Genomic DNA, 9,662 nt, shown 5'->3' on the forward strand with positions numbered 1-9,662 from the left:
CCTGTCTGAGCTGGGCTCTGCTTAATTGGAATTAAAGGGAGTTTATCTTTATCACTGTGTCCATCGGGCTTGGTATTGGATTCTGTGAAGAACCTTATAACAAAGTTCACTGCTATTGCCGTTAAATACAGAAATACAACATGTGAACTGAATTAAAGCACACTGGATCCTCGCACTTGTCTGGCATATCTTGCATGTCACTGCTGCCACCCAGTGGATACTGAAGTGAACTACACATGAATGCACTAGCTCCTAAAGGAAAATGGTTTGTTTGTTTAGGTAGGCTGATTGCCCATGAAACATCTAACTCAAACGCACTTTACAAACGGAAAAGGCATTCAACTTTATTTGAATGTACCTATGCTCTGACCAGCCTCTACATTTACAAAAAAAATGAGGTAGTTAGGGCAGAGCTGTCCAGCACACATACACACACACATCTTCATTTGAGAGACGGTCACAACAGACAAGCAATGGACATGCTAGTGCTGTCCAAGGTGCTGAAGCGAGAGTATGTCTACATCTCAGAATCAGATGTATTGTCAAGTAGGCATATGCCTACCTGAAATTAGCTCTGGTGTATGGGTGCATAGAGTAAACATAAAACATAGAAACACACACACACACACACACACAATAAGTTATACACATAACATAAAACATAGAAACACACTAAGCACTGCACATAAGATAACTACTTCAGATAGAACACAGTATATATTGATACAGATATATATATAAAAAAGAGTGTATATCAAAAAGTCAAGTGGAAGGTAAAATGCAAAAATGCAGGGCAGGAGTGCAAAAGTGAATGTGCAGTGTGCAATGTAATGTAATGTGTGTTAGCATAACAGACTTGAGGTGTGGGGGCGGGGCAAGAGTACAAGTCAGGTGGGGGTCCCGGGCCTTGCTAATAAGGCCAACTGCAGCCGGGGAGAAGCTGGTTTTGTGGTGTGAGGTTTTGGTCCTGATGGACCGCAGCCTCCTGCCGGAGGGGAGGATCTCGAAGAGTTTGTGACCCGGGTGGGAGGGATTGGCCGCAATCTTACCAGCCCGCCTCAGGGTCCTAGAGGCGAACAGGTCCTGTAGAGATGGCATCTTGCAGCCAATCACCTTCTCAGCAGTGCGGATCATAGATCTTTGAGGGGCCATGATGTTGCCCACAAATAAACTGGAACGAGTGAGGTTAGTTCGTTTGGTCTGTTTTTATTGAATAGCTCAGTGTAGCCTCAGCTCTCCACTAGTACCTTTGCAATAAGTCCCACATGTTATCGTCTAAAAGTTCCTCCACCCTATGTCTCTGAAATATAAGAATAAGTATCACAGGGCTAAGGTGAGAAAACTGAATTTGCCACATGGTAGTGTTTAACATCACGTGAATGTCTGTCAAATTGCGTTGTAAGGCTTATCACAATTCCTAATGTAGGCTAGATACGTTAAGCATCCATAGGCAGTATATTACTAACAAGGCAACACGTTAAAGAAATTAAAAAAGAAATTAAAAAAAAACAATCTGTTCAAAACGCAGTTGTGATCAACGGGCCCGACCTGAGTTTTCTTGAGGGCTTTGCTGAAGCTCGTTGGGCCCTCTCTCAGAGGTAAGAGCTTCTCCAAGCGTATGGCTCTCCATGCAGTGGGCTGGTAGCAGACCAACAGGTTGATTTCTTTAGCCTGTGTAAGAGGTCAGATTTTTAAAACGTGTAAAAAAATAAATCAATAGCTGAAGTGTCGATACAGTTAAAACTTTACAAAATGTGGTAGCCTACCTTAACTCGCTGCTGGCGGAGTTTCGACAAACGCAGTCTGTTCAGTGCTTCCGCTGCTTTCAGCTGGCAAGTAACGGTGTCTCTCCGCTCCCTCACCGTCTCATATAAGTGTTTGACGGGGCCTTCTTTGATTTTTATCGCGGCTAGCCGAGCACACACCCGCTGCCTCGACGCAGCCATTTCATTTTGGACTTCCTTGGACGGTTCTTCGTAAGCCTGTGATCGAGCTCTTTGCTGCGGGCACATTTTACGGATCTCGCCTTTTGCTTTTTGCCCGTTTTTGCACAAGTCACCCATATCTTCATTTATTGTGAGGCTATTTTACAATGTATTATTCAGAAATAAAAAACAAGTTAACCGTCATTATCATTGTGTGCATTTTTTCTGGATCTGTAGTGGTCATCCCCAATGACGCATTATGCTTATTATTGCGTAGCGTTGTGGAGATTAGTCTTGAGAAGGTGGTGCTTTCTTAAGCAATAAGGTTCGAGAGGCAGTACTGTATGGCGTCAGAATAGTGCCAAAACTCACACGCGTAATAAAAATATCGTCAGCAAACCCTCGAACAGTACATTATTGACGATACAGTACTGCCTCGAGTTAGTACCTTATTGCTTTTATAACACGGTTGCCAGCGACATTATACATATTAAGTACAATTACATTATAAATAGTAAGTTGCCTTTCAGCGCACAAAAGTTGTAGCCACCAAAACATTGTGTATCGCATTTCAGTAGCCTAGAGAAAATAGTCCCCCTTTGTGTGGCTGTTGCGCTGCAACAAACAAACAGCATTAAAAAGCTTGCTTGGTTCTGCGTTATGGAGGACCGAAAGTGCCAAAATTCAATAAATAAATACATCATCAATAATTATTTAAATGTGTCATTAATTAATTTAAATTGGAATTAAATACTTAAATGTGTCATTCATTTATTTAATACAATTCATTTTATGTTAAAAAAAACGTATTTAATTATTTCACTATTTAATTAATTATGTCATGGTCCTGTGTTGCAGCGCATCAATAATTTATTTTATCTGTCAAACTCACCCATCAAAGTCAGTGGGCGGATTCCTAATACCTGATTGGTTACCCTGCACATCAAGTCAAGGCTTATGGATTCCAGAAATGTGGATTGACGCAGGCCTCATTCCTAAACACTGGGTGTCAAACTAAACTTTTTCTTAGACGCTAAAAATCCAGAGCATGCAAGGTTTCGATTTCTACTTCAAGTTCAACCTCAACTTAACACGTACGACCTCCTGTAAAGGTAAGTGCTATCTTCTGCTATCTTATGTTTTGCAGTTAACTTAGAACTGTTGTTACATAGGCAAAGTGTAGGGCTAGCCTACTGTTATTAGCGACGGTTGGCCTAAAACGTAATGCCATTTGCTACGGTTGATTGACAGGGACGGGAATGTATTTGTTTTCTCCTCTTTTACCCGGACGCATTTAGGTCTCGAAAAGAGGAAATGTCCGTGTAAAAGAGGACGTCTGCCTTAGTGCCTTGTCTTGTGTTTCAGTTGCTTGATGTTTGACTGTGTTATGAATGTTGTTGACTTGCTAGTTTGTCAAGTAGCCGCTAGCAAGACATGTTATTGTGATAGCCATGTTGGCTAGGTTGCAAACAACTTCCCTAACAAAGTCAAACATCACAAAGTTCATTGTCAACATTAAAATCGCTATACATGCTAAATAACCTACAATTTCACTTATGTGGGCCTATATGATCATGAGGTCAGAATGCACACAAAAGTGTACCAAATAATACACACTTGATGCAATAGGCTACATGCTGTTGGAGCCTGAGGGTGGATCTTGAGCTAATTCTTTTACTTTTAGTGAAGGAAAAATAACATGAATGTGAATGAATTTTACATCTGTCAAATATGTAATTCGTACTTATGGAAATAACTATGTAGTCATATCATGTCAGATACGGACACTAGGTCTACATAGCCCTGTATAATCAATGCAATGATGTCACCAAGTAGTTTTAAATAATATCTTGCTGTAGGCTAATACTGATTCGAATGCCATTTGTTAAGTGTTCAAAAAGCTGGAACAAGCTGGTAAAAAAGGGAACCTTACAGATGTTTTTTAAATTACTATCATAGATAAATATACCAGTAGCCTATCGCATCGTATTTGTGGTATTGTATTGTGGTATCGTATTGTAAGTATAGGGTTTGGTGATATTTTGGCAGGTATAGTATCGAAGTCATAATTTTGGTATCGTGACAACCCTAGTGTCAACCATATACTTCATCAGTTTCAGTGACATTGCGTTTTTGGTATGGTGCAGATTGGCATTTTGTAAATGTCTGCTAAATTAATTAATGTGTGTTTCTTTTTTCCTTCAGGTTTACCTACAGAGAGGCAAAACTGGGAACCATAGCAACATCCATACATCCATCATCCAACGTACATTTGTAGTTCCACGTTGGTGGTATGAACTGCCTAGCACTACCAGAGCAGGGGTTCAGATGTCATGCCTTATTTGAAAAAAAGGATGTTCTGTAAGGCACTGCCGTTGAAACACAGCTCTGCACCATGAACTTCATGGCATCTCTTACTTAAATACATTTTACATAAGGAATAGAAAAAAAGTGCAGAAATGTAACTACTGTAAGTGCAAGTTAAGTAGTACACTAGTAAATGTGATCCATGGACCCACACCTGGCAAACTAAGCACCGGAGCAGCCAACCCAAAGCAGATCAGGACATGCCATGCCCCCCACTTTACGCCGCTCTTCCCCCTCACTATGGCTCCCTTGAAGTATCCCTTAGAACAGGCATGCAATTGTTAATATATTTACTACACATTTGTTTACATATCCACTACAAACATCCAACCTAAACTGGCATGTTAAAGAGGGGATCCTTGGAACTGGGGTACTCTTTTTCATTTATTTATTTGAGCTGAACAACTGGTCAGGAGCTACCATGCTTAATGTTTCAGCCATAGTGAGGTTACGGCTGCGATATAAATGGTACACTGCTTTACGGTGTCCTCGACATCGCCCACACTTAGGAGTGTAAGCGGCAGAGACTAGGCTGCTGAGGTAAATGTCCCTATGATCCTGATTTTCATTAGAATATTATGTCTGGTCCACTGTTTTAATATTGTCGTCTCCCAAAACTATGACACACCATGCATGCTCTACCTCCAAATGATGATACTGATCTCACTTCTATTGAATACTAAGATATTAATTTATATTCATTGATGTTTGCATTATCATTCATGAAGAATGACCTGTTATATTTCATTTGATAGCTATATGAATGTTCAGAAAGGGTATGGGGTGGTAGTAGAGTAGTTCAGTAAGAGGATGACGGTAGTGCCAAGGATTATTGTTGTTTCATATTGACTGACCTCAGCATACAGAGACCCTCCACCTGAAGACTGGCACCTATCTTCCTGCAATCACCCCAATGTCTTACATTGAAATAAAAGATAAAACAACCCTGTACACTGTCATTGTTCTGCAATGTTTCTATGTGTATTTGTTAACTGTAATTTCAGCCAAGTTGCATTGAAACCGAGGTGGTGAGTTTTAGGTTTTAGGCAGGTGTGAAAAAATGCGGTAAATCATAGACTGCCTGGAATTACAAGATGCTTGTGACAACCTGCCAGCAGAGTTCCTTTTAAAAACTGCAAGTGTACCTAGAATCATTGATGCTGTTTTGAAGGCAAAGGGTGGTCACTCCAAATATTGATTTGATTTGATTTAGATGTATCTTCTGTCCATTCACTGTATGCTAATTGATGGAAATTAACTGTTAACACCTCCATTTTAAAAGTATTAACGTGCTGTAATAACCAGAGGTAATAGTTGGCCAAGCGTTACATTCACTCACGTAAAAACACGTTAGTAACATTTTCTTAATCTACCAACCGATGTATTTATCAAGTGAGTTATTAGCTACCGCTGTATTCAAAATCAGGTTTGGTTAAATGTATAAGTCTTGTAGCTACAGACTTCAGTCGCTTATCGTGAATATGTCTCTCCAGGCACTTCAGACTAAAGCAATGGATCAGACTAGATCAGCGTTAGCCCCGCCCACTAACTTTGATGGGTGAGTTTGACAGATAAAATAAATTATTGATGCGCTGCAATACAGGATCATGACATAATTAATTAAATAGTGAAATAATTAAATATGTTTTTTTACACAAAATGAATTGCTATTTAATTAATGAATGACACATTTAATAAAACATTTATGTATTTAATTCCCATTTTAATTAATTAATGACACATTTAAATAATTATTGATGGTGTATTTATTTATTGAATTGTGGCACTTTCAGTCCTCCATACTGCGTTACAGTTAATTGTTGCGCAAAATGTACTCATAGCAGTTCATGCTCCCAAAGGTTGCGCGTGTTGCCATTTGCTCGGGAGATAGAAAGCGGTTTCCCTAATTCCCCATTATGGCCGGTTCACACAACACGATTTCAGCCCGATTTTGCCCCGATTTCTTAGTCGCAGACAAATTTGCAGGATCGGGCCCGATTTTGAAAAGTCTGCGACAAGGCGAGGTCTTGTAGTGTGACATACTTGCGACCTGCGATGTGTTCGTCTGCGACGTTCGAAAACCCCACAACGAAAAGTCTGGCATGTCAGAATTTTGGGGGGAATCGCAATGACGTATCCATTGTTGACCTAGCGTAAACCTAGCATAAACCTCATTATGGCCCATAACGAATGTCCAGCCTGTTAAACTGTTATTATTGTAAACTAGTGCAGTGCCCGTAGGGGGTAACATCTATGACGACGACTGTTCTATGACTATGACATCATTCACAAAAAAGTGTCCCGATGTATCTGTTGTAATTCGTTTGTAGGCCTACTTTGTTTTCTCATTATTGCAATATTGTTGTAAAATGGCGCTGCTCCTTTAAGAGCCGTACGTACAGGGTGGGTGTGGCAGAGCGAGGATGAGAGAGCGAGAAGAGAGGTGATTCTGTGGAATGGTTTTTGTGTGAGCGACCGGAGAAAAACATATGTGCTGTAAAGTTATTTCGGTGTGTAGTGAATAAATCCTCTAACAAAGAATACAGTGGCGTTATTTGCTAACCAGCAGCAGAGAGTAAGAGTACGGGAATTAACCCCGAAGTTATAAACAGTTGATACTTCGGCCCTGGAGCACTGAATAGAGTCTCCCCTGCAATCTCCGACTACGGTCAGAGACGGACAGTGCAGGAAAGGTTAACAATATTATAAACCTCAGTCTGCATTTACCCTGGCTGGGAGAGGCTGTCATTCAGAAGATACTGTGTGTGATCGCCTTTGCTCTGTGTTCATTAAACCTGTTAGAGTGTATGAATAAAAGGCTGGGTGCCAATCAAAATCACAACGCAAGAGTGGAGTAGACTACATCGCTACAACGGTGACATGGGTTTGCACCGTAGGCTACGGCAAACGGTAAAATACAAATAGGCCTATCTCGCGAACTATGAATTCAAAAATCTTCAAAATCAAGGATGCACAGGTTCATGACATGCGTAAGCTACATTACTTTGAAACTTAATAAAAAGAAGCTTAAAAATAAACGAATAGATCAAATCAATCACTGTCTTAAGATTACCTGAGCAAAAGTCTGTATCTGTTCACCAAGAAGAATTTGAATGCGGACCTCGTATCCAACGCTATTCTGAACTTTGAGTGAAGGCAGGATAGTTACTACGCGTATATTGTTTGATTGTGACGTCACTACCCATAGTGCCGACGGGACGGGAAACGATAACCCATTGTTTCCTACGGGAAACGGTAAAATACAAATATCTCGAAAACTGTAAATTCAAAAATCTTCAAAATCAAGGATGCACAGGTTCATGGCATGCATAAGCTACATGCGAAATCTCGTAACTAACATAACTACCGTCAGTGAGATACGCCCTAGACAGACAGACAGACACACAGAGATTCCTGGATTTATAGATAGATGTAGGTTACAAAATGTTGGTTTTAAAGTAGTCTATTTCCAGTCTTACCCGGAAATTGACGTTTGATAGGCAACGTAAACTTTTGAGGTAGGCTATCAAAAGTAGCTAGCTGCTACCTAGGCAAATGGATACAAAGATTCATGATCTTGTAGTGTGGCCAGTCTTCCGATCAAGACGAAGCCCGAAGTCGTGGCTCTGTGATCGCATAGTGTGACATGTTAAATCGTGAGGGAATGTTCAACAATCGTGTAGTGTGAACCGGCCATAACAGAAAGTCTGAAGTTCTTTTCAAACCTTTTCCTCGGGTAGCACTGTTAAACTGAGCAGACATGCAGAATACATTTAAGTAATCTCATCATATTCGTTTCTAAAAACAATCACATAGTATTGCATGTTTTACTGTGGTAGAAAATACGTTAGGTATAAGCATCAATTCATTCACGTTAATGTTTTTGTATGAGCCTGACATTTGCTCTGCAGATAGATAACAGGTTCCCTAACAGAAAGTCTGAAGCTTGAAGTTCTTTTCAAACCTTTACTTGGGAAGCACTGTCAAACTGAGTAGACATGCAGAATATTTTAGTAACCTCATCTCGTAACATTCGTTGATAGAATGCAGGCTGCGAGTACGAGTACTCGGGAACATTTTTACATTTTGTAAAACACTTTAACAAGTTTTCGAAACACTTTTACAAGTTTTTTACGAAAATAACATTTTAGAAAAAACTTTTGCAAGTTCCGGAACAAAATAACATCTTGTAAAAATGTTTTTTTGAACTTGCAAATATGTTTTCTAAGTTAAAAAAAACATTTTTGCAGGTTCATTTTTCTTAGGGAAGGGGAATGCCCAAGCTCAGAGGTTGAGCCGGAAATGACAAGGAAAGTGCTCGAATTCAAGTTCATAGCGATTCAAGATGGACAGCGGTAGAGCAGCGTTTTGTCCGTTCTGTGGCCAACACATGAGACTATTCACACGGTTTTGTTTTTCGTGTGGCAGGTCTTTAGAATGTTTAAATTGGCCACAGAACGGACAAAACGCTGCTCTACCGCTGTCCATCTTGAATCGCTATGAACTTGAATTCGACTCGAGCGCGTTCCTTGTAATTTCCGGCTCAACCTCTGAGCTTGGGCATTCCCCTTCCGTAAGAAAAATGAACTTGCAAAAATGTTTTCTAATATGTTATTTTGTTCCGGAACTTGCAAAAGTTTTTTCTAAAATGTAAAATGGCGCAAGTCTAGAAAAATCGCCCGACACACACAAGACGTGAAAAGTCGCGCATGCGCGACCTCTTGCACTTGCGTTTACGTCTCTGACCAAAAATCAGCCTGTAGGAACATCAAGTCTGTAACAAACAAAAGTTTGTTGATGATTAGCTAGGAGATCGACATTAATTTGTGCGTCGGCTGTAAACATCCCAGGTCTTGCTAGATCTCGCACCATCTCATTTATTCACATTGCTCATTTGATAAAAGTGTCCATTAAAATTACAAAAATGACAAATAAAATAATATTTAATTTAAACAGGCCTTAACCATTCTAAATCATTCATAAATCCTTTGTAGGCCCTGGGCATAACAACGTTAGGTTAATACACGTAACCTAAGCCCATGCTGTGTAAACTTAATTAACTAAAGTTAAGACTGAGTGACTTGTGACTCGATAGACTAAGCTGTTGTTTACGTTTGTTTATGTTGATTTAAATTCCTCCATTCATTGTGCACCGTGGAAAACATTTCTCATGTCCCCTTCGTCTCTGATGATATTGCTTCCGACCACTGTTGCTCTTTGCTGGTGGCTAAATGCTTGATTTCATCTACCCATGTTATAATGTGTGATTTAGCCGATATGCAGTGGAGATTAGTCTTCAGAGATGGTGGTGCTTTCTTTGTGGTTTAGCCGACGCAGTGGGCGAATTTTTTGCTGTATGGGCTCACTGTT

Source organism: Sprattus sprattus (genome assembly GCF_963457725.1).
Source record: "Sprattus sprattus genome assembly, chromosome: 1".
NCBI classification, from domain to species: domain Eukaryota; kingdom Metazoa; phylum Chordata; class Actinopteri; order Clupeiformes; family Clupeidae; genus Sprattus; species Sprattus sprattus.